Source organism: Bubalus kerabau, chromosome 15 (assembly GCF_029407905.1).
Source record: "Bubalus kerabau isolate K-KA32 ecotype Philippines breed swamp buffalo chromosome 15, PCC_UOA_SB_1v2, whole genome shotgun sequence".
In the NCBI taxonomy this organism is placed as follows: Eukaryota; Metazoa; Chordata; class Mammalia; order Artiodactyla; family Bovidae; genus Bubalus; species Bubalus kerabau.
Window position 1 is genome coordinate 4,027,946 of NC_073638.1, and position 22,405 is coordinate 4,050,350.

Here is a 22,405-nt window from a genome sequence, read left to right on the forward strand (position 1 = left end):
ACTTGACTTCACATTCCAGGATGTCTGACTCTAGGTCAGTGATCACACCATCGTGATTATCTCGTTTGTGAAGATCTTTTTTGTATAGTTCTTCTGTGTATTCTTGCCAACTCTTCTTAATATCTTCTGCTTCTGTTAGGTCCATACCATTTATGTCCTTTATCAAGCCCATCTTTGCATGAAATGTTCCCTTGGTATCTCTGATTTTCTTGAAGAGATCCCTAGTCTTTCCCATTCTGTTGTTTTCCTCTATTTCTTTGCATTGATCACTGAGGAAGGTTTTCTTATCTCTTCTTGCTATTCTTTGGAACTCTACCTTCAGATGCTTATATCTTTCCTTTTCTCCTTTGCTTTTTGCTTCTCTTCTTTTCACAGCTATTTGTAAGGCCTCTCCAGACAGCCATTTTGCTTTTTTGCATTTCTTTACATGGGGATGGTCTTGATCCTTGTCTACCCTGTCTACTATAAGGGGGGTAAACAGAGGTAGTGACTCCTTTGTAAGTAGCCCATTCACAGCTGCGGGATCCACTTGTGGGTCTATTCTATTGGTTGGAAATATTTTACTAGCCATATGAAAATCCTATAAGCCTGGACAATTGTGCCCATGAGCTATGGACTTGACACATGGGTGAGTTCTGACTATGCAGGGTCAGTACCTACTTTAACTGTCAGTAACCAAATTGACAAAATGTATTCTGGATTCTTACTTTGTTAGAACCAAGGCTGAATACTCTTTCTTCATCTTCATACCAAAGTGCTCACAAAGGGCATGTATTTTCCCAGACTTTTTCCTAATTAAAATCTCTCTCTCCACTTCTTGTAACTTCAGCAACCTTGTGAAACTCCAGGAGGTGTGAGACACTGAAACAGTCTTTGCTACAGTTATTTTCTCCCTGGGATTATAGAAAATAGAGCCAAGTCATCAAATTCATGGCCAGAAAACAAGTCAAAATGTTCTTGGAGAACTGACCTTTAGGACAGAGGAAATGAGAGATATTTGGCAAAAAAAAAAAAAAAAAAAAAAAAAAAAAAAATTGGGCTAAGGCAGAATCCAAAGTCAGATGGATTAACATAATCAGAGCCAAAGAGACACAGTACTGATAAAAAATAATGTAATTAGAAGAAAGAGTACAAGTATATATAAGGTAATAGCCACAGACTAAATCATGACCTTTTGAAAAGTAGAACATCTGTTCCAACTTCTTAAAAAAACAGAATTAAGACACTTAAAACATAATCTAGTTTTTTCTGGCTAATCTGCTAATAGTTGTGTTAATGGTGGATATTTTGCTTAGAAATAAGTATATGTTTGAACCATTACTAAATCTTGTTGCAGTAATTTCAAGCAAAAAATGTAAGCAGATAATAAAGAAATTTTGAGATAAATGGTACTTTTTCCATCCTTAAAAAAGTAGTAGTTCTCTCTGGGTGTCAAGTTCCCCAATAGCTATTTAATCCACATAGGTTCCCATGAGAGGAGTAGAAGAATAGAGTATGGAGTAAACATTATCTAATGTTGATTTTAAATCACAAAAAATAAATATATTTACTAAGAGAAGAGCTAGAAATCTATATAAACCACATGAAAACTGTTTTCTCTCTTTGTTCTGTTTTCATCTGACCAAGGGTTGCCTCAAATGACTTTCAGTTGACAATGAATCTCAGCAGAAATGATCCTATTATATAAATAACAAACTAATGTATTTAGTTGTATACCATGCACATAAGTCACTAGTTCCAGATAAATGAAATATAAATGTGGTCTCTTTAATATTCCATTTAATTTGTATGTCCAAGCAAACTAAGCTGTTACTTTAAAACAACACACTTCAAGAGTATTGAAAAAGAGCCTTAGAACTGTTACATCTAGCTGTTAAAAAGTCATAATGTGTTCATGAGAAATGCATACACAACCCATGCATCACACAAGATGTCCCATGTAGTAGCTTCAGCAAACTCAACTCTTGATGTGTGTCCTCCTTTAGGCCTTTGTAACTGGCTCATCAGAAGGTATTTTATATTGGAAATGGAACTCACTCACTAAAGAATTAGTTTGATTCAGAAATAGTATCCATTCCATGAGTTAAGAGGTCTAGGCCTGTACTAAATGTGAAGAGAATGGAAATCCGTGGACAAGTTCTGTTGTAACATATTCCTGTGTCACATCATAATCACAAACATTCCCACACATAACACTTTTACACAGAAAGAGGCTAGACTAAAGTAGCTATTTTACAGTATCTAATGTGTGTTTGTGGAAAATATTACCATAAGATTTTATTTTTTTAATGGAGATTGAACTTCTAAGCTCAGCAGGAAATTTATTTTCTCTCATCCAGTAAATTTATTTTCCATAAATTAAGTTTAAATAAATCCAGAAATTTATTTTCATCTCATCTCCCAGCAAAAGAAAATTCATCCATTACTCTGAATTGTGGAACCACCCAAAAAGGCCCTACTTCTGGTTCACCTTAACTAGTTTATGAATATAGTAAGCTCTGTTTCCATTCATATCTGGTGACCAATGACTTTATCCATCTGAAATAAATCAGAGATTTGAGTCAAATTATTGAGTTGACTAGAAATTCAACACAGTAAAGGTTAGTTCTAGATAAGGAATAAGTAAGAGAATCATTTATGAGCTTTAGTGTTACCTTCTCGGTAGCTCAAGAGAAGCACACATTGCAAGCTGAAATTTCAGAACAATGTCCCTGAGCCAAACCACAGATTTCCTCCCACTATGTCTGGTGTAATGGGAAAAAGCAGATTTCCACAGCAGGACTTTAAAACAGGGTGCTCCATTAATTCTTCATTGAACCATGTTACTACTTAGAAATCAAAGAATTTTCATTTTAAAAAACACTCAAGTGAAAGAACAAACTAGAATTACAACTGGTCAATGTCCCTTTTTTTTTCCCCCCAAGGTGATGCTTTAAATGTATGGGATGAATGGACATTGTGTGGAAATTTGTAAAGGAGCCATACTTTACTGACTGATATGAGATAAAGTGAAATTACTTGCAGGAGAATGTCTACCAAGGCAGAGAAACCATAGGTAATGGAGGAGGGGATATTGGAGAAAGCTTACATTGACAAAAGACAGAGATTATGGACAAAACCTGGGTTGTCTGAGGAGAGCATGATTCATGGCTAGGAAGAAAATAAAAATAGATTTTGAGTCACAGAGTTCTGCTTTAATTTCCGAGTAAGTAATTGTTAAAATATATCACATATGAGTGCATCCAATAATTCAGTTCAGTTCAGTCGCTCAGTGGTGTCCGATTCTTTGTGATGCCATGGACTGCAGCACGCCAGGCCTCCCTGTCCATCGCCAACTCCTGGAGTCCACCCAAACTTGTCTCCATTGAGTCAGTGATGCTATCCAACCATCTTATCCTCTGTCATCCCCTTCTCCCACCTTCAATCTTTCCCAGCGTCAAGGTCTTTTCAAATGAGTCAGCTCTTCAGATCAATTCAGTTCAGTCGCTCAGTTGTGTCCACCTCTTTGCGACCCCATGAATTGCAGCATGCCAGGCCTCCCTGTCCATCACCAACTCTGCATCAGGTAGCCAAATTATTGGTGTTTCAGCCTCAGCATCAGTCCTTCCAATGAACACTCAGGACCAATCTCCTTTAGGATGGACTGGTTGGATAGCTTTGCAGTCCAAGAGACTCTCAAGAGTCTTCTCCAACACCACAGTTCAAAAGCACCAATTTTGGGGGGCTCAGCTTTCATTATAGTCCAACTCTCACATCCATACATGACTACTGGAAAAACCATAGCCTTGACTAGGCACACCTTTGTTGGCAAAGTAATGTCTGTGCTTTTTAATATGCTGTCTAGCTTGGTCATAACTTTCCTTCCAAGGAGTAAGCATCTTTTAATTTCATGGCTGCAGTCACCATCTGCAGTGATTTTGGAGCCCCCAAAAATGAAGTTTGCCACTGTTTCCACTCTTTCCCCATCTATTTGCCATGAAGTGGTGGGACTGGATGCCATAATCTTAGTTTTCTGAATGTTGACCTTTAAGCCAAATTTTCATCCAATAATCACCACTCAGTTTAACAAGAACCAGAATCTCTTGTTAACTCAACTTTCTTTCTCTAATAGATAATTCTTTTCATATTTTCCTGTTGCATAGATTACCTTACACAACCTTAACTACCTTACACAACAATTAACTACCTTGAGAAGAAAGAATAAAACCTCTACCAAGAGTGTCTAAAATAAGAACTACTACACCAAAGGTTAATGTCTACCAGGGCTGTGCTGTGGTCCAGAGATATAGGTTTTGTGGGGATAAAAAATTAGGGTGAACTTCTAAAAAGTATAAACAAAAAACCAAAATCACAAATGCAAAATTATATATTATATATATGAATTAAATATATGCATTATATACATAAATTATATATATATACATATGTTCAGTAAAAAGATGACAACAAATAGTGTATTTTAAAAGCTGACAAATATAACATAAAAATTCAAGGAAATAATATTTTATTAGTTGTCTAATACCCTCTATGCTAGTCTCTTTCCTGCAGTTTTCTGGCTAAACACTCTTGATCTTCTCTTCAAATAATGATAATATCATAATATAATTTTCTACAGAGAAAAAAGTTGATTGAGCTATTCTTCAGTATGCCTAATTGTCATTTGTTTTCACTTATTGATAATTTAGAACCTTAACCTGAAACTAAGGACTTCCCTCGTGGCTCAGATGGTAAAGCGTCTGTCTACAATGCGGGAGACCCAGGTTCAATCTCTGGGTTGGGAAGATCCCCAGGAGAAGGAAGTGGCAATCCACTCCAGTACTATTGCCTGGAAAATGCCATGGACAGAGGAGCCTGGAAGGCTACAGTCCATGGGGTCACAAAGAGTCGGACACGACTGAGCGACTTTACTCACTAAGACATACAAGAGTAATTCAAAAACATTTCAAATTGTTGCTATTATGTATTGAGCTACATAATATGGAATAAAATTACTCTTATGTTATACACATTGATTTATTGATGATTATGTTTGGGAGTTTTGTTACCAGACCCCTTGCTTCTTCAGATAATTTAATTGCATGGTGATTTTGCCTGTTTTCTCTGGAAGTACTAGACTTAATCACACACACACACACCAAAGCTGTGCCAAATATACTAAGAAGAAATTCTGTAGGTTTGCATATAGAATTAGCAACTTCACACAAGGATAAACACTTGTGTATACAAAGATATAATTTGCATACAGAATTTGCCACTTCACACAAATGTATATTGGATATTTATAGAAGTGCAAGAGGTTTGTTCTCTAGATATGAAATTATACTCTTTTAAGAATGCCCTTGTAAAAACTATGATATTTATATTTTTAGCATATTTTATGCATTTAATTGAGTTACAATTGATTTATGATAGTATAGAAGATTCAGGTGTACAACATAGTGTTTAAAATGTGTAAAGATTGTATTTTATTTATAGTATTATAAAATACGAACTATATTTCCTGTGCTGTACAATATATTATTGTAGCTTATTTATTTTGTTCATAGTAATTGGTACCTCTTAATCCCCTAATTCTGTCTTGCTCCTCTATCCTTCCCAACCTCACTGATACCTTCTACTTTGTTCTCTATATTTGTGTCTGTTTCTTTTTTGTTATATTCACTAGTTTATTTTATTTTCTAGATTTCACATATAAATATTAACATATAGTGCTTGTCTTTCTCTGACTTATTTAACTAAACATAATACCCTCCAAGATCATTCTTTTTTATAGCATCATATATATGTATTACAGAAAAGGCAATGGCAACCCACTCCAGAACTCTTGCCTAGAAAATCCCATGGATGGAGGAGCCTGGTGAGCTGCAGTCCATGGGGTCGCTGAGGGTCGGACACAACTGAGCGACTTCACTTTCACTTTTCACTTTCATGCATTGGAGAAGGAAATGGCAACCCACTCCAGTGTTCTTGCCTGGAGAACCCCAGGGATGGGGAGAGCCTGGTGGGCTGCCATCTATGGGTTTGCACAGAGTCGGAGATGACTGAAATGACTTAGCAGCAGCATATATGTATTAACACATATCATGTGTGTGTGTGTGTGTATATATATATATATATATATATATATATATACACACATTCATTATCCATTTGTCTGTTGGTAGACACTTGGGTTGCTTCCACACCTTCCACATGGAGATTAATGCTGGTATGAACATTGGAAATATGCATTTTTTTAAATTAGTGTTTTCATTTTCTTCAAATATATGCCTAGGACTCGCATCTCTGCATCAGTTTCTTTTTAGTTATTTGATGAACCTCCATATTGCTTTCCACAGTGGCTGCACATATTTACATTCCCACCAGCAGTGCACAAGTGTTCTCTTTACTCGACATTCTTGCACATATTTATTTGTGGTGTTTTTGATAGTACCCACTCTGACAAGTGTGTGGTAATATATCATTTTGGTATTGATTTTCATTTCCCTGATGGTTAGAGATGTTGAGCACCTTTTTATATACCTTGTATATCTTTTGGGAAAATCATCTATTCAAACCTTCTGCCTCCCAAAAGATATACAAGTGGTCAACAGGTATATGAAAAGGTGCTCCAGGGACTGCAGGGCCTGGTGGGCTGCCATCTATGGGGTCGCACAGAGTCGGACACGACTGAAGCGACTTAGCAGCAGCAGCAGCAGTATATACATATATATACATATTGGACAGGTAACTGAGGAGATATTTAAGAACTAAAATAAATGAATTTGAATTGCCACAAGTTCAGGAGATAAACTATGGAACATACTTGGCCATGCTTTTTAATGAGAGAATGGGCTCGTCTACCTTGAAGAACTAGTATATATTGATATTCTAATGACACAATCTTGTTTCTCCTTACTAAAGTATTGGTGAAAGCCCATTGGGCAAGATAAATCAAGCCTTAATATACCCTGGGTTATTTTTTAGTCTGGTTTAAGAGCTTCTATTGAGACCTTCAGTTCAGTTCAATTCAGTTCAGTTGCTCAGTCCTGTCCGACTCTTTGCGACCCCATGAATCGCAGCACGCCAGGCCTCCCTGTCCATCACCAACTCCAGGAGTTCACTCAGACTCACATCCATCGAGTCAGTGATGCCATCCAGCCGTCTCATCCTCTGTCATCCCATTCTCCTCCTGCCTCCAATCCCTCCCAGCATCACAGTCCTTTCCAATGAGTCAACTCTTCCCATGAGGTGGCCAAAGTACTGGAGTTTCAGCTTCAGCATCATTCCCTCCAAAGAAATCACAGGGTTGATCTCTTTCAGAATGGACTGGTTGGATCTCTTTGCAGTCCAAGGGACTCTCAGGAGTCTTCTCCAATACCACAGTTCAAAAGCATCAATTCTTCGGCGCTCAGCCTTCTTCACAGTCCAAATCTCACATCCATACATGACCACAGGAAAAACCATAGCATTGACTAGACGGACCTTTGTTGGCAAAGTAATGTCTCTGTTTTTGAATATGCTATCTAGCTTGGTCATAACTTTCCTTCCAAGGAGTAAGCGTCTTTTAATTTCATGGCTGCAGTCACCATCTGCAGTATTTTTGGAGCCCCCCAAAAATAAAGTCTGACACTGTTTCCACTGTTTCCCCACTTATTTCCCATGAAGTGATGGGACCAGATGCCATGATCTTCTTTTTCTGAATGTTGAGCTTTAAGCCAACTTTTTCACTCTCACTTTCATTGAGAGCTTACTATATGTCAAGTACTGTACTTAATGGCTTTGATTACAAAGTGAATAATGTTTAGTCTTTCTCCTCATGAAGCTTATAATCTCTCTTCATTTAAATAATTAATGCATGTAAATATTATAACACTGCTTGATTAATAAGTACTAAGTATCTGTAGGCAATAGCAATGGCAGCATGACAAGCAATATTGGTAGTTGTAGTATACCCTCAACTTCTGTTGATCTTCTCCTGTACTGCTTTTAACCAAATTGACAGCACTGGGATTTTCTTTTTGTTTTCTTTCACATATTCAAATATCAATTATTTATGCAATTTCATTCTACCAGTTTTTCCACACATTCATATTCAGAGATGGGCAATTATGCTCTGTTCCTTTTGGTAAAAAGAATAACTTCCTGGGTTTGATCTGAGATGAAATACATCCCTGAATATCTGTCCTTAGGGAAAAATGGCGGTGGTGGTGGTGGTGGTTTAGTGGCTAAGTCGTGTCCGACTCTAGCGATCCCATGGACTGTAGCCCACCAGGATCCTCTGTCCATGGGATTCTCCAGGCAAAAATACTGGAGTGGGTTGCCGTTTCCTTCTCCAGGAGGGAAAAATGATAAATGAAATATAATCCAACGTACTCCAATTGATTGACTCAGCTCAAGGGTACTGCAGTATTGGCAGCTCTCTCTTTTACTGTCTCTTATTCAAGACACTGAAAATCAGGGTGCTATGTCTTTCTTAATAATGAGTTCATGAATGTTCTTGATCATCTAGTTTCTCTTTCCCTTCTTCCAGTTATGTCTCCTTTTTCTATTACATCTTTTAACTCTTGTAGGATTAAAGGTTATAGTAACTATAACACTTTCTTGACAGAGGCTTTTATTTACAATTTTTCACAAGTATTCTGAGGAGTAGACAACACGAATTCAGTTTATTCCGGACTTTAGGACTTTCACACTAAGATTGGCCAAATATTCTGTTAACTTAGAGAGTTACTCACATCTAGTAAAGTTCTTTTTTATCTTATGTCCACTGTTTCATACAGAAGCAAAATATAATGTATCTAAAAGAAAATGCATGGAAAGTCTTTTCCAAGATCCCATGGCAAGTTACATTATTGCTTATGAAACTTTGATAATGTAATTTGATTAATATTCAGAGACTAAAAAGTGATCTCTTAGATTACTTAAGAGAAAATTTGAGCATCTTTTACCATTTAAATGCACATGATTCTGAATTTTGATAGAGCAAGCAAGTTTGGACTGTGAGGAAAACTGTATGCCCCCTTGGGTTTCTTTCTGTTTTAGACAGCTAGAAACAAAACTTTAGTGAGTCCTTTTTTTCACTTTCTCATGATGCATATATGCAGGTCAGGAAACAACAGTTAGAACTGGACATGGAACAACAGGCTCCAAATAGGAAAAGGAGTATGTCAAGGCTGTATATTGTCACCCTGCTTATTTAACTTATGTGCAGAGTACATCATGAGAAACGCTGGGCTGGAAGAAGCACAAGCTGGAATCAAGATTGACAGAAGAAATATCAGTAACTTCAGATATGCAGATGACACCACCCTTATGGCATAAAATGAAGAGGAACTAAAAAGCCTCTTGATGAAAGTGAAGGAGGAGAGTGAAAAAATTGGCTTAAAGCTCAACATTCAGAAAATGAAGATCATGGCATCTGGTCCCATCACTTTACGGGAAATAGATGGGGAAACAATGGAAACAGTGACAAACTTTATTTTGGGGGGCTCCAAAATCACTGCAGATGGTGACTGCAGCCAAGAAATTAAAAGACACTTACTCCTTGGAAGAAAAGCTATTACCAACCTAGATAGCATATTCAAAAGCAGACACATTACTTTGCCAACAAAGGTCTGTCTAGTCAAGGCTATGGTTTTTCCATGGTCATGTATGGATATAAGAGTTGGACTGTGAAGAAAGCTGAACACCAAAGAATTGATGCTTTTAAACTGTGGTGTTGGAGAAGAGTCTTGAGAGTCCCTTGGACTGCAAAGAGATCCAACCAGTCCATTCTAAAAGAGATCAGCCCTGGGTATTCATTGGAAGGACTGATGCTAAAGCTGAAACTCCAGTACTTTGGCCACCTCATGCAAAGAGTTGACTCATTGGAAAAGACTCTGATGCTGGGAGGGATTGGGGGCAGGAGGAGAAAAGGACGACAGAGGATGAGATGGCTGGATGGCATCACCGACTTGATGGACATAAATAAGTTTGAGTGAACTCCTGGAGTTGGTGATGGACAGGGAGGCCTGGCGTGCTGTGATTTATGGGGTCACAAAGAGTCGGACACGACTGAGTGACTGAACTGAACTGAACTGATATCTCTCTAAAGGGCTTCCCAAGTGGCTCAGTGATAAAGAATCTGCCTGCGAATGCAGAAACTATAAGAGACATGGGTTCAATCCCTCGGTCCAGAAGATGCCCTGAAGGAGAGCATGGAAACCCACTCCAGTATTCTTGCCTTGAGAATCTCATGGACAAAGGAGACTGGTGGGTTACAGTCCATGAGGTTGCAAAGAGTCAAACGCAACTGAATGACTGAGCATGCACTCACATATTCCATTCTACAAACCAGCTTTTACAAAGTCATCAACCCATTGACATTGCCTAGAAAGATGAAGCTAAAGCTCCAGTACTTTGGCCACCTGATGCAAAAAGCCAACTCATTGGAAAAGATCCTAATGCTGGGAAAGTTGGAAGGCAAAAAGAGGAAGGGAGTTGCAGAGGATGAGATGGTTAGATAGAGTCACCAACACAATGGACATGAATTTGAGCAAAGTTCAGGAGAGAGTGAAGGACAGGGAAGCCTGCTCTGCTGCAGTCCATGGTATCATAAAGAGTCAGACATGACTTATTGACTGAATGACAACAACAAATCTTACATCAGCATTTGACACAGTTGATTACTCTATGCTTCTTGATATAAGTTCTATATTTGGCTCTCTTAATACTTTCTGCCTACATTGCTGGCTTCCTCTTTTAAGCTTCCCTTACTAGCCCTCCAGAAACTTCACAACATCCAAATGTTAGACTTTCCAAGATTCAGCCTATATACTTCTCTCCTTCTTTACTACCATCTTTGCCTTAGCTACATCATCATACTCTTACAGGGTTATTGTCTTTCACAATTCCAGTGGTCTTAATCGTTATGACATTTCATGTGAATACTATTCTGAGGAACCAAAAGTAAGTGGTACTTCTTAAAAGTATACTGTATGGAGGAAGTGGTCTCATAATGCCACCTGTACCTTGACAATCCCCAAATGTATAACTTAAGCCTGGTTTCCCTGACCTCTATATTCATTGTTTGCCCCAAATTTATTTGCCATCTTCACTTAGATATCTAAGAAGTAACTCAAATTCTATAAGTAAAAACACCAAAATTCTGACGGGACAGCACCCCACCTTATGCCTCTTCTCACCCCCAATTCCTACTCTAATGTAAAGAGCCTTCTTCATCATAGTAAATGGAAATTCCATTTATAGATGTTCAGGCAAGAGTACTCGTGTCATTCTTGACACCTCTCCAGAGTCTTTCCACTATGCATCTAATCCAATCCATCCATAAACATACCTTCTTTACCTTTGGTATATATTTACTTCTCACTCTACTGCATGCTACCACCATGGTCTGAAACACCCATCACCAAGATAATTATAATGGCTTCCTAACTAATTGTTTCCTTCCTCCCTTGCCTTCCTATAGTACATTTTATAAAGTGTATATATATGTGTGTGTGTGTGTGTGTGTGTGTGTGTGTGTGTGAATAGATATCATTCCTTTGCTATAATCCTTCAAAAGCTACCCAGTTTACTCAGTATTAAATCCAACAGCCTTACCAAATTCTTCAGAGCCATAGATATTCTTTACACCTACTACTTCTCTGACTTCATGTAAAACCACCCCCTTCCTCATCCATTTTCCCCCTATAGCCACACTGGCTTTCTTGTTCTTCCTCAAAAAAACTCCACAAACTCCTGCCCAAGGATATTCCTATCTGAGATCTTCTTTATATAGTATGTCCTCCCCAGCAATCCACACAGTCCAGTCACCCTCCTCCTTTCAGAATTTGGTTCAAACGTCACATTGTCCTGTGGTCTTTTCTGATCACTCTATACAAAATTGTAACACATGTCATCCAGCCTGCTCCCTGGAGCTTCCAGTTCCCAAATGGCCCCCATTATCCTGAATAATTTTTCTTCAAAATTGTTGCATTTATGGGACTAGAGAGAATGAATTATTTATCTCTCCTATATTTATACATGCTGGAATAACTAAATACACCAAAACTTAGCAGCATGAAATAACAAACATTTTATTATCTCATAAATTCTATGAAGTAGGAATCCAAGCATTGCTTTGGAGTCTCTGGCTCAGGGATTTTTAGAGGCTATAATCAATTTTTTTGGCAAGGGCAATAATCATTTCAAGGCTTAACTGGAGGAGAAGCCACTTCTAAACTCAGTCACTGCTGTCTAGCCTCAGGTCCTCACTGGCCAGCTTCTTGCCACATGGGACTCTCTATAGCATAACTCACCACATGGCAGCTAGCTTCCCTGACATTGAGCAAAGAAGACAATGAAAGAAAAGAAGAAAGATAGAAATCACAGTATTTTGGAAACCTACTCTCTGAAGTGACACCCCATCACTTTTGAGGTGTTCTATCATTAGAAGTAAATCACTAAATCCAGTCCACATTTAAGGCTGAAAGAATTACATAAGCAGATAATTTCCAGGAGATAGGGCTCATCGCAGACTGCCACTTTGCAGACTGCCCTTGTGGCTCAAATGGTAAAGAACCTGCCTGCAATGCAGGAGACCCAGGTTCAGATCCTATGTTGGGAAGATCCCCTAGAGAAGAGTATGGCAACCCACTCCAGTATTCTTGCCTGGAGAATCTCATGGACAGAGAAGCCTGGATGGCTACAGTCCATGGGGTCACAAAGAGTCAGACACAACTGAAGCGACTTAACACCTACACACCACATCCTCTACTAGAATACAAGGTTCATATTATTTTTGCTACCATATATCAGCATGGAATAATAACTGGATACAGAGTAGTCACCTGTTAATTATATGACCTAGCATTACTCTCCCCTGATTTCTTGCCTAGGCCTTCTGTTCCCACTAAAATGTAGAGATATTTTCTGTGATGTCTTAGATTTAGAATTTATACATACCTGATGATACATACCCACTGATGGGCTTCCCAGGTGGTGTTAGTGGTAAAGAATCCAGCTGCTTATGCAGGAGACATAAGAGACACAGTTCAGTCCCTGGGTCCAGAAGGTCCCCTGGAGGATGGCATGGCACCCCACTCAAATATTCTTGCCTGGAGAATCTCATGGACAGAAAAGACTGCTAAGTTACAGTCCATAGTGTCACAAAGAGTCAGACATGACTAAAGCGACTTAACATGCACACGTCCCCACTGAGTTTTCTCCTTCAAACCCTAGCATGTTATGGCTCTGCCCAGCGCTCCAGATCTCAGGTCAGATGGTGAACTGCTATCCTCTCTGCCTCATGCCCCTCCCCCCAATCCCTATGACTCCCTTTAGCTTCTGTGAGTTCATGTGGTGCTTGTACTACTTAGCTGTGTGATTACTTCTATATGTCTTATTCATTCAGAGGGGAGCTTCATGATAACAAATGCCATATATTCACCCAATATTAACTCAGCCAAGTTTGGTGCAGTATCTGTCTATATAGCTGTCATACATACCTGGCAGAGTCCTTGCATACTGCAAGCACTCAACATATATTACTGGCAAATACTCTGTTTCATTATTTGTTATTTCCAGTCCCAACTAAATGTACATATATATTTGCAAAATAGCTGAATTCAAGTTCTTGAATCACTTATGAATGAACAGTTTGAGCCTCTGTTTTCCTTTTGACTCTAACATTTATATTGGTTAAATGCCATAACTTTAATTTTAGTTCTAAAATGGAGTTTTCTGCCACTCTGTATCTCAAGTGAAGTGGAAGAATGGTCAGAGAGAAAGCAGGTAGAATAGGAAGAAAAATAGAGGCAAACTAGAAATAAAATGGGTTAGACAGCAAAGATTCTTGGACCTTAGCTTTCCCAGCAAAGAACATGACAAAGCAGGCAGCACTTGTATAGAAGAATTAGAGTCGTTTCCTTTATGTTCTAAATTGCTGTCTTCATAGATAGGCTTTTTGGAAGTTCTTCAAAGCAGCTGAAATTGCCTAGACTCACATTTTCTTTTAATTTTACCCACAAATTCTTAAGCACAACAGCAAGGAAGGCTCAAGCCAAACTAATCCAGTTGCTCATTAACTACATCATTTACAGAGACTAATTGCTCACTGCCCCTGTTTCCACCCAATATTGGCTTATGTAGAGAGAGTAATTCAAGCTCTGGAGTCCTCCCAGATATAGGGATTTGTTATCCAAAAGGACATCCTTCAGAACACATAATTAAAGACTATTCATGTAAGGCAGAATAACAGGGATCATTTTCCTAATTTCACAAGATTCATTAGAAGAGAATAGTAATAAGAGGATGCTTTTTGATGACATAGGAAGAATTTGTATAAAGTCAAGCCAAGGATTTTATGAAGACATATCATAACTACCATATTTGCCATGTTGACCTAAGTATCAAAATATCATATTCCATTGGCCCAACTATGGCAGTCCAATAAAGCTTCTATCTAACACCTCTAGAGTTCAATAAATTCTCCTTTACCTGAGTCTTAGAGAGTCAACACATGATACCTGAACAGTGTTCATCTCAAAATTTGATACAAATCTGAAGTTACAACCCAGCTAGCTTAGTGCATGTTCTCCAGAAGGATAGAAGCAAGAACAGATTTGAAGACATATTTTACTGCCTCTTTGGATGTAAGTAGAATACCTTCTAGTGAGAAAGTTTTCTGGCTATTTTAGGGCATTCAGGTTGTACTAAATATGTAAGACTGGGCTCAGAATCAAACCAAAAGTTAAAACACATTTTTGAGTATGATAATGGTTTTCATTAGAAGTCAAGCAAACAAGTTTTATATCTAAAATAAGCATGTAACACTTTAGTCGCTTGATGTTTCAAAGGTCAATAGGCAGTGCCATATGGTGCATGGTGTGTGTATGTGTGTGTCTGCATGTGTGTGCACATAGGCACACAGGCCAGCATGCCTTAAAACAGCAAACTATATTTGTCTCCTCTGATCCATCTGCTCTAACAGCAATAAAGAGTTTACAGAAGCTTAAAGAAATGTGGACTGCAGGGTTGATTTGACTTCAGGTTAAAGCATTTGTCCAGAGTTTTAAAGGCTTTGCTAAAATGTTTCAGAGCTTCCCTCATTGTACTGAACAGCATTTACCACAACTGCTGGAATATCACAGAGGGCAATTCTTATGTGTATATGTATAAAATCAGATGGCCTGTCTGTTCACATGCTATATATTTTTGGCTCATTTGTTTGTTTTTTTCAGCTGCCCAGAATAGTGAAAATACACAAAATGGTTTTAGTTTTGGTTTTTATTTATCTGGAGAGTCAATTACATCTAGGTGAGTGCAGTGGTCATGACATATAATAAGATAATAATCCAAACTTTATCTGTCTATTGTGAAATCCTGTTCAATAACACAGAAATTCATTTACATTGCTCATCTCCAGGCTGTGGACTGCATAGGTTGGGTGGGTACAGGATGGCTGTGATTTGGGGAAATGGAAATCATTTTCATGATAAAGGTGAATGAGTGTTTCTCTTGTCCTTGCTTTATTTTGCCATTTTCTTTTTTCTTGAATGCTACTTACTCAGATCCATGCTCCAATCAGGTCTTAAAAATGCTTGTCTCTACTTTTCACAACAAGGTCATATATGAGGCTAGTAAGAATTAGCTATTCATGGTACTGATTAATTTTTAAACAAAACCTCAAAAAAGAGGCAACCAAATAAATTAATCTCTATTTGTATTTTTTAATTTTAATTGAAGTATGGTTGATTTAAAATGTTGTGTTAGTTCAGCTGCACTGCATTTCTATATGCATATAGATAGATAGATAGATAGATTTCACCTGCTGCCCATCTATTCTGTACATAGCAGTGTCTGTATGTCAATTCCTAAATCCCAATTCATCCCCTCTTTTTCCCCCTTGGTAGCCACAAGCCTTCCTTCTATGACTGTGAGTCTATTTCTGCTTTGTAAATACCTTCATTTGTATCATATTTTTAAGTTTCCACATATGTGATGCCATATGATGTATATTTTTTTAAGTTTAGAAGATGTAGAACCTCTAAAATCTGTGAAGATCTATGTGAAGAAGAGAATTAAAGGAGACAAGGCAATCTCAGTATTTTCCAGCTTATATCACCTCTCCCTAGAGAGGAAACTAATTTGCTCATGACATTCTCTTCTTATATATTAAAATACATTTTTAAATATTTAAATGTTCATAATCTTGAAAAGTTATATCTAACAGGAAAAATACCAGAAATATATCTATATATAACTATACCTAGCTTTTGTTTTGGTGTGAGCAGAAAGAAAATCACCACAGTTGAATACATAGTCTGGTGGGATGGATATTATAAGGTAGACAGGACAACAGTTTGAAAATTCTGGTTTGAGATGTCAGAACAATATTACAAATAGTTAGTAGAGTGAGTATATGTCCCAGGTATGATCATTAAAAAAGAAAAAACACAAGATCACCTTGAATCCTTATTAAACATGCCTAAAGAAACCTATGCCAACTTGATTTTATTTAGCTAGAGGTCTTTCCAACTCTACTGAGATTGCAAATTGTAGCAAGACTGGACAATGGAGTAGAGAGCCTATCAATTCCTGTCTTATACTGTTAATGACATATTGTATGTCAGTTCAGTCACTCAGGCATGTCCGACTCTTTGTGACCCTAAGGACTGCAGCACGCCAGGCTTCCCTGTCCATCACTTACTCCAGAAGCTTGCTCAAACTCATGTCCTTTGAGTTTGTGATACCATCCAACCATCTCATCCTCTGTCATATCCTTCTCCTCCTGCCTTCAATTTTTCCCAGCATCAAGGTCTTTTCAAATGAATCAGTAAGTATTGGACTTCAGCTTCCACATCAGTCTTTCCGATGAATATTCAGGACTGATTTCCTTTAGGATTGACTGGTCTGATCTCCTTGCAGTCAAGGGTTTCTCAAAGAGTCTTATCCAACACCACAGTTCAAAATTTCAATTCTTTGGCCCCCAGCCTTCTTTATGGTCCAACTCTCACATCTGCACATGACTACTGGAAAAAACATATCTTTAACTATACAGACCATTGTTGGCAAAGTGATGTTTCTGCTTTTTAATATGCTATCTAGGTTTGTTATAGCTTTTCTTCCAAGGAGCAAGTGTCTTTTAATTTCATGGCTTCAGTCAACACCTTCAGTGACTTCAGGGCCAAAGAAAATAAAGTCTGTCACTGTTTCCATTGTTTCCCCATCCATTTGCCATGAAGCGATGGGACCAGATGCCATGATCTTCGTTGTTTTGAGTGTTGAGTTTTAAGCCAGCTTTTCCACTCTCCTCTTTCACTTTCATCAAGAGGCTCTTTAGTTCTTCTTCACTTTCTGCCATAAGGGTGGTGTCATTTGCACATCTGAGGTTATTGATATTTCTCCTGTCCAACTTGATTCCAGCTTGTGCTACATGCAGCTTGGCATTTTGCATGATGTACTCAGCATATGAGTTAAATAAGCAGGGTGACAATATACAGCCTTGACATATGCCTTTCCCAATTTGGAAAAAGTCCATTGTTCCATGTCCAATTCTAACTGTGGTTTCTTGACCTGCATACAGATTTCTCAGGAGGCAGGTAAGGTTGTCTGATATTCCCATCTCTAAGGATTTTCCACAGTTTGTTGTGATCCACACAGTCAAAGGCTTTAACCTACTCAATGCAGCAGAAGTGGATGTTTTTCTGGAATTATCTCGCTTTTTCCATGTATATAATACATATTGTATGCATTCAGTGAATTCTGATCCAGATACAAAGGCACACATTTTGATACATCACCAGAGTGATTGATGTGGGTCCCAATGCAATCATTCTGCAGATTGAAAAGATGATGAAATTTCCTTTCAAATGGGAAGACTGACTTCAATATGCTATAAGCATCTTTGAGAGAAATATAAATTACAAGCCTGGGTTAACCCCAAATATCACTTATTTATTTTTGGATGGGCCTCAAGAAAATATGTGAGATACCAAAGGGAAAGTTTTACTGTCTGAAATTAAGATTAATAACATAATCATTGCTCCATGAGGGCAGATATTTTGTCTGTTTCTGCCTTCCCTTTTCATTGCTAAATAGCATATATGCAGAGGTGCTTCATGGTAAATTTCCCTACACTGGTTGGTTTTGAAGTGAATATAACGCATCCACTTGGCTATTGGCATAGTCTCCTGACTGGTCTCTTTGCTCTTATTCTCACTCTATAATTCTCTACCTAGTCTCCAAGCAACACAAGTGTAAGTGGTGCGGGGTTTTTTTTTTGTTTGTTTGTTTGTTTTTAACAAATCCCTTCCTCTGCTTTGGAGTCCTTGCCCAACTCTATTTACCAAGAGACTTTCTCTCTGACTACTCCTTCACCCTCTGCTGCCCTGCAGTCCCACCAGTCTTTAATCCAATTCTTTTAACTGGGTCAAGTGCATTCTTGTCTTTGAGCCTTTGCACCAGCTTTCCCAGTTGATTCATGTGGTTGACCTTTCTGCTCATTCAAATCTCAAATTTCTTTAAATAAAACTATGGACAATAGCAGTCAACACTTTTACAGTACTTACCATGAGTCTAGCATCAAAGTGCTTTACATACATTTTTTAACAGAAATTTATAATTTTTCAACCATTTCCTCCATCTCCCCAACCTCTGCCTCTGGCAACCACCAGTCTGTTCACTGTATCTCTGAGGCTTTTTCCCCACAAATAAGAAAGATTATATGGTATTTTTTTTTTTCTGATTTATTTCACTCAACATAATGATCTTGAGGTCTGTTCATGTTGTCACAAATGGCAAAATTTCAATTTTTATGGCTGAATAATGTATTATATATAGAACAGAACATATATAAAGTGGAATATTATATACATACTATCTCACATTTATGTATTTACATGTCTCTATGTATGCATATATATTTACAGATAGGTATACTTTACATATATATGCAATGTATATATACATGTGTGTATATATATCTCACATCTTTTTTATCCACTCATCTCTCAATGAGCATTTAGGTTGCTTCCATATCTTGCCTATTGTGAATAAGGTTGCAACATGCAGATGAAGATGCTTATCAAGTTAGTATTTTCATTTTCTCTGGATAAAGACCCCAAAATGGAACTGTTGGATCATATACCAATTCTATTTTTAATTTCTAGTTCATTTAATAATAACTTAAGAACTGAAAGTGGATTCTATAGTTATCAACCTCATTTTCAGTTGAAGAAACTGAGGCACAGAGAGTCTACAAAAACTGCCTAAGGTCAGACATTAGTAAATAATGAAAATAAATTTGACTCCATATCTGAATTTCATTATTTTGACAGCTTTATTATTATGCATTTCAGAAAATTACCACCCAGTTACTCTCTATCATATTACTCTATTTTAATTTACTTGAGAATATCTATCACTATGGATACTTTTCATATGTATTCATTTGTATATATATGGCTCAGATGGTAAAAAATCTGCCTGCAAGGCAGGAGATTGGGTTCTATCCCTGGGTCTGGAATATCCCCTGGAGAATGGAATGGCTACCAACTCCAGTATTCTCATCTGGAGAATTCTAGGGACAGAGGAGTCTGGTGGGCTACAGTCAATGGGATTTCAAAGAGTCAGACACGACTGAGTGATTAAGCTTTCAGTACTTTTACAAATTGTCACTTGTCTCTTTTATTTAAAATATAATAAGTTTTCTGAGGCCAAGGTGCACTTCTACTTTGTTTATAGCAGGGTATCTGGCATTGAGAGTAGTTCTTGACATATAGGAAGCACCCACCAAATATATGCTGAAGAATTAATTAGCAGCCTAACAGATGTGTTCCCATCTGGTTGTCAGTGCAGGCCTCCAAGATGGTGAATTGGATCTGGTCATTCATCTCAGGGAATTCTGAGTCCTTAACCATTACTTTACCTAGAAGTGATCAAAGCTAATGATTCACCCTGACCAAGTTAAGGAGAGATTAATTGATAAATCAGATGACAAATTTTTAATTTACCATGAGTAATGTTCCTGTCAGTCTAAAAGCACATCACCTGTTAAAGAAACTTCTGTGGGAAAGCAAATTAAGATCAGAAGATAGTTCAGCAAATATAAAATCAAAGCAAAGAGGATTTGAATACTTTCAAGATATTTTAATCAAGCAATGGCAGCTCAGTGAATCACCCTTCCCAACTACCAGTTCCCAATTATCACCAATAGGCCAGACTTTTTAGTCAATGGGGACTCTATGTTCTTTTAGGAGGATTGTACAATCTTATTGTCCAACTCTAGGAATCTTTATTCTCCAGCTACCTCAAGACTCTTTAGTTTTTGTCTTTTCAGTGCTTTTAGATTTTGAGGAGAAACCTACTTCAAATGTTATTTCCAGAAGGGACCCACCTTAACTCTCTATGGGTCTTCTCACTAGAATCCTCTCTGGGGACTCCTTGCTGCTGCTGCTGCTGCTGCTGCTAAGTTGCTTCAGTCGTGTCAGACTCTGTGCAACCCCATAGATGGCAGTCCACCAGGCTCCCCTGTCCCTGGGATTCTCCAGGCAAGAACACTGAGTGGGTTGCCATTTCCTTCTCCAATGCATGAAAGTGAAAAGTGAAAGTGAATTCGCTCAGTCGTGTCTGACTCTTCACGACCCCATGGACTGCAGCCTACCAGGCTCCTCCATCCATGGGATTTTCCAGGCAAGAGTACTGGAGTGAGGTGCCATCACCTTCTCTGAGGGACTCCTTAATGTAACTCAATTTCCAAATAACTCAGAAGCTCATGATATAAGCTAATTTGCAGAAAGCAGCTAATATACTGATTATTTGAGAGTCAGGGTTCTATATTGGGTTAATTATTTATATGGCAGTCATATTGTGGAATGAAATAAGGTATTATATAAAAAGTCAGCTGATGTTTAGGAAAAGGAACAGGTATGTGTGTATCTATCCTGTCTAGGTGCATCTGGATATACCTACCTTACCCCAAGATTTTCCACTTAGTCTCCATTGTCCACTTTCAAATTAAAAAATGCCCTTATAGTCACTGTTTATGCTATATTTATAACTACATTTATAGTGGCCATCGTTTTCTAAGGTGGCCGCAGGATAACATGGCTGCAGCTGCCTGAAGAGGCATTGGTGGCCTGGGAAGCAGCTTCGTGAAGATCACCCTGGAGAAGGAGGAGGGAACAGGGTCATGACCAGTACACCCAGTTCCCATTGCAGGACCTATGGTGGCAGCCGATGGGCCCCATGGTGACCAGTGGCAGTGGAGTACCAGGGTACTGTCCCCTCCTGGGTGGTGGAGGTGGATCAGTTCCATGGTGGACAGTGACTCCTGGGAAACGAATCAGCTGCAGGGCAGCCAGTGGCAATGGTGAGGCCAGTGAGGCCAGTGGGTGTTCTCAGCTTGGGCCGTCTTACCAGCCACTCCAGCAAGGCCTTTGTCTCTACACTTGGCCTTATGTTGACTGACACCCGATGGCCAGTGAAGCTTTAAACATTCAACAAAGACCAGATATGGGACAGCCAGGGCACCAGACATGTCATCGGGCTACGCTGAGTGGTTGAAGGGCATGTCCCAGTTAGTTGGGGACTGGCAAAACATGATCCACTGTAGAAGGGAATGGCAAACCACTTCAGTATTCTTGCCTTGAGAACCCCATGAACAGGCAAAAAGATTTAATGCTTAAAGATGAACCCACCAAGAAGGTAGGTGTCCAATATACTACTGGGGTAGGGCAGGGAAATAGCTAAGAAAGAATGAAGAGGCTGAGCCAAAGCAGAAATGACACTCAGTTTTGGTTGTATATGGTGGTGAAAGTAAAATCCGATGCTGTAAAGAACAATATTGCATAGAAACCTAGACTCTTATGTCCGTGAATCAAGTTAAATTGAAAGAGGTCAAACGGGAAGATGAGAGTGAACATCTAAATTTTAGGAATCAGTGAACTAAAATGGATAGGAATGGGAGAATTTAATTCAGGTGACCATTATATCTACTACTATTGGCAAGAATCCCTTGGAAGGAATGGCATAGTCCTCATAGTCAAAAAAAACAGTCTGAAGCGTAATTTTTGTTTGCAGTCTCAAAAATGACAGAATGATCTTGGTTCGTTTCCAAGGTGAACCATTCAACATCACAGTAATCCAAGTCTATATCCCATATATTTGAGTGTTTGTCATAGCAAATGCTATCTTCGAACAGCACAAGGGATATCTCTACACATGGACATCACCAGCTGGTCAGTACTACAATCAGATTGATTATATCCTTTGCAGCTGAATGTGGAGAAGCCCTATAGAGTCAGCAAAAATAAGACCTGGAACTGACTGTGGCTAAGATCATCAGCTCCTTATTACAAAATTCAGGCTCAAATTGAAAAAAAAAAAAAAAAAAGAAAGAAAACATGGAAAACCACTAGGCCTTTCAAGTATGACCTAAATC